Source organism: Eriocheir sinensis, chromosome 6 (assembly GCF_024679095.1).
Source record: "Eriocheir sinensis breed Jianghai 21 chromosome 6, ASM2467909v1, whole genome shotgun sequence".
NCBI classification, from domain to species: Eukaryota; Metazoa; Arthropoda; class Malacostraca; order Decapoda; family Varunidae; genus Eriocheir; species Eriocheir sinensis.
The window spans coordinates 9,103,782-9,112,451 of record NC_066514.1 but is presented as its reverse complement, the minus strand read 5'-3'; positions in this window follow the sequence as shown (position 1 = coordinate 9,112,451).

Sequence of the window (8,670 nt, the reverse complement as noted above, 5' to 3'; positions counted from 1 at the left end):
TTACAGCCGGTGCTGGTGAAAATAAAATTCATAAATAATATTCTACCTATTAATATTATCTGTATATACTATAATTATGTAAGTGGTTTAGGTGCAGACCTTAACTCAAAAATTACTGTGGTGTTTTTACCTGTTGTAGTTTCTCTCATGTTCTAGCTGAGGTCTTAGAAATGGGGTCAGCAGCCAGCGCTTGCAACCATACCCGCTGTCACCAAGCAGATAGCACATGGTTGTTCTCAAACAGCAGCTTCAGCCCACTTTCATTCAGGATCCTTGCATCATGCACTGATCCTGGCCACTTTGATACAAGGTTTATTATTTTGTAGTTTGCATCAAACACTAACTGTATGTTCATGCTATGGAAGTTTTTTTTCTGTTCACATAATCCACTTCATTTTCCTTTGGTGCTGTTATTTTCACATGTGTGCAGTCTATCACTCCCACAACACCGGGGAAATGTGCAGTTTGGTAGAATTCTGCCTGCTTTTCGCGAATCTCCGCCTTGTCAAGGGAAAACTGGAGAAAAACCCTGACAAGCTGCGGGGCACTGAGGGCGGTCAGTTTCCGCAATCGCCCTGCTGACACTACTCTGGCTCACCCCAAACTCATCACTCGAACACAGCTGCATTTTTCCTGTAGCCAAGTATCGTAGAGTCAGAATCACTTTTAACTCCGGGGTGAGGGAATGCTCCCTTTGAACTGGATCTTTCAGCTCTCTTCTCACCAAACCAGTCACATATTCTATCCCAGCACGGTCTAATCTATACCGCTTGACAAGTTCAGCATCAGTATACATTTCCAAAGCGGAGGCGGGCTGGGCGAGGAAGTCCGACGGCCATGTTGATATGGGTCTGGGTCTGGGATTTACTATTAACTTTACTATTAAGTGTTTAGAAGTCCTCGCCAGCACTCCCAAGTTAATACCGAATTTAATAGTAGGTATTAGGCCAATAGTTGGTGAGGATACACTTTGAGAGTGAAGTTAATACCAAAGTCGAAAGTTAATACCAAGTTTAGTATTAATAGTTGACGAGGATACGGGCCCTGGCAGGTCTACCGGAGAGCGAGTCAAATTTTGAATAACTGGCGCAGGACGTCATCAGGCGGAGGGTTGGTGGCCATGGTAGGCAGGGTTCCCACCTTTGGGGATTTGTTCCTAAGAGGATCGAGTAGCATAAAGCTCGTTAGAGAGGATTTGAATGTAAGCTTATAGTTTTTTATTGTACTTATTATTATTACACAGAAAGATAAGAGCCATAACAAAGGGACAGGCAGTCATTATTGTGATTTAAGGTTTAAGCTCTCCCATTGTGGCCAAAAAGGTATTTAGCATGTTTTGTATTTTTACACTGTCTAGAATATCCATATATAGACAGTCAAGTGACTTAGTGTGTCGATAAGCACGAAACATTACCTAAAGATGTGTACATAGTTTCTTTGTGTGTTAAATTCACTACAGAAACCTATAGAAGATACGAGATTTGTCATTCAAAGACAAAGACAATGAAAGCCTGTTTCGATTCTATTTGAGTTACCGCTCGACGTAAATACTTTCGATTTTATTTGCGTTACTGTTCGGGGTGAATACTTACGTTTTCTATTTCATCTCTCCTCGCTTCACATGCTGACGTCATTTTATTCGCGCCGGTCGACCCACTGTCCTTTGGTCCTGGTTGCGGGCAGGCTAATCATAGCCCAAGTGGCATCCTTTGCTTAAGCGACCGACTGACTGACTGGGGTTTCAATTCCTGGCGTCGCAACTATAGCGGTCACACAGCGCTTAACATAATCGCCATCCAGCTCCAAGAGATATACACGAGGTAGTGTGCATAATAAAAATGACAAAAGAAAGAGTAAATTCATACAAATGAATAACAACGACGACAAGGACCTTACAGGAGACAAGACAATGACCCCTGAAGGAAACCGATAACACCAATAGGCGCCGACAGGCATGAAGGGGAAGCAGTGGCTTCTCTCCCGTGGCCAGCCCGTCTCTGCCCGTGCGTTAGCGCGTCGCACGGTTCCTGTGGTATGAGTACTGGGAGGCAGTCGGGAGGAGGAGGCTGGGGCTGTGGGTGGGTAGTCCTCTTTACGGGGAACGAGACTGATTCGTGGAGTTCCGAACCGTTACAGAAGGATTCACTCATCGGAATAGCGTGTGGCGGGAGGTGAAGCAGACGCAACGGTTACCCATTTCCCATTGACTGATATATCCCATCTCTCTTCTCTCTCTCTCACTGAAAAGTATGGGAAGGGAGTGTTAGTCAGGGCTAAAAATATTATTCAAGCTAAAATGCTGCAACATCTACCATGCCCTGCTGACAACATGTTTGAAACGGTCAAAGCACACCATACCTTCAATTATAGTAAAGGCAGTATATATAACCATGACCTCTATGAGTTCTCTGAGGAGGAAATACTTGGGGTGTGCCCTAGTTCTGTTCATAAGGTGTCCAAGATGAAGGGTTCAGCTAACATGATACTTCTCACCTTTTTTGGTTCTACCCTCCCTGACCGTGTCAGTATTGGCCCCCTCCATCTTCGGGTAAAGCCTTTTGTTGACCGCCCTCTACAATGTTTTTCATGTTACGGGTATGGTCATGGTAAGAAATACTGCACTGAGCCTTCTCGGTGTGGTAATTGTTCTGCATTAGGCCTGCACTCCACGGCGGAATGTGCGTCAGATGCTTATTGCTTCAATTGCCAGGATGCTCACCAGTTGTCTTCCAGACAGTGCCCATGATTTCGCCTGGAACAGGATATTTTGCAACTTGCAAATAGTCAGTTTATCAGCCTTGGTAGTGCGCGCCGTGAACTCCTCTACCGCCAAAAGGCCGGTACTAGAGCAAAGACGTACACCTCATCGCTAGGCACTCGCTCTTCTGCCCAGCCCGCTGCTCACGGTTTCCTCCCGGCCCTTTGAAGCTACTGTTATTACGTCCCATAATAGATTTTCCCTTTTGTCCTGTGATTCTGTCGAGTCACCTCCAGGTTCTGATGGGGCTTCTCCGGCCTCGTCCCAGGTGATGCATGTTGATGTACATGCACCTCACATTGCTTCGCCGAAGTCCGCCAGAGGTATGAACAAGCGACATCGCGGTTGTTCAGATTCAGTTGAATCTGTTCCGCCAACTAAGATTACTGTAGGTATACATGATTCTGGGGTCTCTCAGGATAGGCCTATGGAGGAAGATGCGGAGGCTCATATTGAGTTCCAGTTCCTGTTTCTTCTAGTGGTTTTCCAGATCGGGATATGGAAACTGAGGAATCCCTTGGAGATAGTGTTGGGAATCCTACATGCTACATGCAAGCATGTAGCATCGGGAAGTGGTGTGCGGTCTGGCTCTAGTAGTGCGGCGTTCGGAGGGGGCGCAGGTTCCTTTGTTGGGAGAAAGCTCGAGGTCCCTCGACCCGGCTCCTCTCGGGTCCCAGTCTCCTCTTCTCGTCGTATTACCGTACCGAATCAGATGGGTAAAAGGCAGTCTCTTTCAGGGGCTCGCCTGGAGCGCACTCGAAAATAGACATCTTCCGACTCCTCCAGTGGAATTGTTGAGGCCTACGAGCCTCGTGGGAGGAACTCTGAATATTGATATCTCGGTTTTCTCCTGCTTGCCTTTGTTTACAGGAGACAATGCTCTGAGACTACACTCACTCTAGTCCTCCTGGGTATCGTGCCGTTTACAGTACCTCTAATCCTGGACAGGGCCACCATGGTGACACCGCCATATTCGTTCGCTGTGATATCCCTTCTGTCCCATTACAGCTTCACTCAACGTTGCAGTATGTTGCTGCTAAGGTTTATTTGGGCAAATTTTATACATTATGTAGCCTTTATCTCCCTCCTGGTGTTCCCGTTGACAGACACGATCTTGACGACCTGGTGCAGGAACTTTCCTCGCCTTTACTTTTATTAGGGGATTTTAACGGTCGCCATCCGTTGTGGGATGATGGTGCTACCAACCCACGCGGACTTTTAGTTGCTTCTTTTATTGAGGATCAGGGATTATAAATTTTAAACTCTGGGGAGGTGACACATTTTCATAGCCAGACTGGTACTTTTACCTCTATAGATATTTCACTTTGCACTTCTAATTCTCTTCCTGATTTTCGTTGGCGGGTCTTACCGGACTTGTATGGCAGTGACCACTTTCCAATTTTATTGGAACGCATTGATTCTGTACCACAGTCACGCCTTTCTCGCTGGCGTCTAGATAAACCAGACTGGCAGCGATTTACGGAACTTAGCTCCTCTCTTCGTCCGTTGGCTGACTTTGGAACTTCTGACGAGGCTGCATCCTATTTCACTGATGCCCTACATTCTGCAGCCCTTCAATCCGTCCCCAGGACGTCTGGCCAGTTCCCTAAACGTCCTGTTCCCTGGTGGAACGCCGCTTGCACTGCTGCTGTGCAAGAGAAGCGTGCTGCATTCTCTCGACTTCGTCGTCACCGTGGGGACCCCCAGTGTTTGGATGCTTTTCGGCGAGCGCGTGCTCGAGCACGACGCACTTTCAAGGAGGCTCAACGAATTTCTTGGAAGGCTTATCTCTCTTCCATCACTACCAGAACTACACTCACAGAAGTCTTTAACAGAGTTCGTAAGATCTCTGGGAAGTTTCCCCCCCCTCCCCCTCCAGTGTTATCGCATGCAGGGGAAACGGTGACGGATCCTAAAACTGTTGCTGACCTATTCGCCAAGCACTTTGCTAGTGTCTCTAGGAAAGATCCTACTACACCAGGGGCTCGTCATCGCCGGGATTTGGAATCACTAGGCGTTAACTTCGCTCCCACCGGAGGGAAATCTTATAATATCCCATTTTCTCTCTCCGAGTTGAAGACGGCCTTATCCCAGTGTCGTGATTCCTCGCCAGGTCCAGACGACATCCCTTGTGCTTTCTTACGCCACATGTCTGACTGTGGTTTTACATTTTTATTGGATCTTTACAATTTCATTTGGCGTACCGGTGATTTTCCATCTCTGTGGAGTGTAGCTGTAATTCTCCCCATTCTGAAGCCTGGGAAAGATCATCTCTAAGCAACTAACTATCGTCCTATTTCTAACATCCTGCATTTGTAAAGTGATGAAGAAGATGGTGAATGTCAGGCTTACATGGTACTTGGAGAGCCGGAATTTATTGACCCCGGTGCAATATGGTTTCCGAAAGATGAGCTCCACCTCGGATGCTCTTTTATCCTTGGAGTCCTCAGTTTGTGAGGCGTTTGCCAATAATCACCACCAGGTGACCGTGTTTTTTGATCTGGAGAAGGCCTATGACACCGCTCGGTGTCATGGAATTTTACTTAACCTGTTTGAGTTTGGTCTTCGTGGCCGTCTCCCTGTTTTTATTCAGGAGTTTTTATCTCATCGTCTTTTACGGGTAAGAGTGGGGAGTACTCTTTCCGAGGTTTGTCCACTTGAGGATGGTGTACCACAGGGAAGTATTCTCAGTGTTACGCTATCTGATGTGGCTATTAATTAATGGAGTCGTTGGTGTCCTGCCTGATGGAGTTCATAGCTCCTTATATGTAGACGATTTATCCATTTCGTTTTCTGCGGCAAAGATGTCGTTGATTGAACGAAAACTGCAATTGACTATTAATAGACGACTGTCCTGTGTATAGACGACTCGTTACCTCGGTCTTTTATTAGATAGCCGCCTAACCTGGGTGCCTCATTTACGTTACTTTAAGGCGGCTTGTCAGAAAGCCCTGTCCCTCCTTCGTGTTTTAGCTCATACCTCTTGGGGTGCAGACAGGGACACGCTACTCCTCCTCCACAGAACACTCATCCTTTCCAAGTTGGAATATGGCTGCGAGGTTTACTCCTCCGCCAAGGAGGCTCGCCTACGCGTGTTGGACTCAGTGCATCATACCGGGGTCCGCTTGGCTACTGGTGCATTCCGGTCTTCACCGATACCTAGCCTCCTCGTGGATGCTGGCGTGCTGCCTCTGGATTTGAGACGCCAGTCATCTCTATTCCGTTGCTGGTTCCGCGTCCAACGCCTTCCAGAATCGGTTCCTTGTGTGTCAATTTTGCGGGATTCCCGTTCGCCTGAATATGATGAGCGACCTAGTCTCCCTAAACCTTTTGGGTTTCGGGTAGCGTCTGCAATGACACCGTTATCTTTCCTTCCCATTCCTATCTGCCCTTATCGAGTACCTAGGGTTGGATACTGGCAGTTGCCCGGTGTATCCGTGTGTTATCCCACTATAGATAGTAAGAGGGATTTACCGCCATATGCGTCCCGAGCCTTATTTTTAGAGCATTTCACTGAACACTCGGACTCCATCCCTGTCTTTACTGATGGCTCTAAATTGGATGCTGGAGTTGGCTTTGGTGTTGTGTTCCCCTCCTGTCGGGGAGGTCGTCTTTCTTCTGTTGCTTCTGTATTTACTGCAGAGCTGTCTGCAATAGTCCTCTCTTTACAGATTATTTTTACGCTTCCTGTGGACTCTTTTATGATCTTAAGTGATTCTCGTAGCCCTCTTTATGCGCTGGGCTCCTTTACTCCCTCTGTTAATCCCCTAGTTTTATCTGCTCTCGAGTGGCTGTATTTGCTGAGCAACAGGGGATATCGCGTTGGGTTTTGTTGGGTTCCAGGACACGTTGGCGTACACGGGAACGAACGAGCTGATGGATTTGCAGGAGGCAGCAGCCAGAGCTGCCCTCCTAGTGCTGTCCCATGTACAGATATGTTTCCAGAGATTCGCAAGGCAATTCTTGCCAGTTGGCAGGAGAGGTGGAATGCTCGGGGTGCGATTTTCAAAATGGGAGAGATTACCAGGACTGTGTCTCGTCCTTGGTCATACGAAAGTGTCCGTGACCGTTGCTCGCAGACAGCCCTGACCCGTTTTCGGACGGGTCATACGCGTCTAACACATGGTTACCTCATGTCCCGGGGGGTGCAGCCTTATTGTGATGACTGCTTGGTTCCCCTGACCGTGCGGCACTTGCTGGTCGAGTGCCCCAGTTTGGGGGACCTGCGAGTGCGATACCTGTCGCAGTGTCGAGGAGAAGACGGATCATTCCGTCTCTCGCTGATGCTGGGAGGGAGATGCCTTTCCCGGGACATCAGGTACTTCTCTTTATGGAGAAGGCTGGCTTTCTCCATGAGTTATGACCGTTTTCTGTGTGATTTGTTTCGTCTCGTTTTGTTTGGCTTTGCTCTTAGTTTACTTTTTTAGGTTCCTTTTTTAACCCTTTTAGTTTAGTTTTTTTTTTCCTTTTTTTAGTTTTGAACTCTTTGAATGCGGCGCCATATGACCCTGGCTGTTGCGGCGCCTGATTTAAATCAATCAATCAATCGCGTGTTAAGAGAATGTAGTCAACAGCTAGAATTACCCATAACATTAATATTTAACAAGTCATTAGCACAGGCCAGTGTGCCTCTCGAGTGGAAAAAGACCAATATTACCCCGATCTTTAAAAAAGGAGACAAAAAACAAGCCAGTAATTATCGTCCTATCAGCCTTACGTCTGTCCTAATTAAACTATTCGAAAAAATAATCAGGGATAAAATTATCACTTTCCTTGAAACGAATGATTTGATAACTGATAGTCAGCATGGATTTCGTAGTAATCGGTCTTGCCTTACCAACCTATTAACCTTTTTCAACGATGCTTATACATGTTGGGACGCTCGAAGCCCATATGATGTAATTTACCTAGATTTTCAGAAAGCGTTTGATGAAGTTCCTCACGTTAGGCTTATTTCTTAAACTGCGTTCCCACGGTATTAACGACCATCTATGTGCGTGGATTCATGACTGGCTTACCAACAGAGAACAACGTGTAGTTCTTAATGGTGAAGCATCGGATTGGCAACCCGTCACCAGTGGCGTGCCCCAAGGTTCGGTCCTGGAGCCAACACTATTCATAATTTACGTGAACGACTTAGAAACTGATATCCTATCAAAAGTAGCCAAATTCGCCGACGACACCAAATTAGGAGGTACGGTAATGAACAGTCAACGTTGCGAGAATATTCAATCAGACTTAATAAGACTTGCCGACTGGAGCGAAATATGAGTTTGAACGTAGATAAATGTAAAGTAATGCACATAGGTGAAAAAATCATAACTTTTGATGAGTGATCAATGTTCTGCAGCGAGTAAAAAAGCCAATATGATGTTGGGATAAATCTCAAGAAACTTTGATTATAAATCACCCGAACTTATGAAGATATTATATTTAGCATTTGTAAGACCACACCTAGAATACGCCGTTCAGTTCTGGTCACCGAAGTATATCAAAGATCAAGTTTTGCTAGAAAAGATACAGCGACGAGCAACCAAACAAATTCCAGCGCTCCGAAACTTGCCAAATGACGAGCGTTTAAAGCGTTTAGATATGTTTTCCCTAAAAAAGCGAAGGATAAGAGGGGACTTAATTGAAGTGTTCAAAATCCTTATTGGATTCGACAACATTAACCCAGATAGTCTATTTCAGAGAGAAACCAACACAATAACTCACAGCAACGGTATGAAGTTAAAGGGAAACCGATGTAACACATTGGTGTGCAGAAGTTTTTTTCAATAACAGAGTCGTCGATCACTGGAATAGACTCCCACCGTCAGTAGTTAGCGCACAGAGTATCAATAGCTTCAAGTCTTCATTGGATAAGTACTTCAGGGATATAAGATTATACTGACCCTTCCTCGCATGTTTTC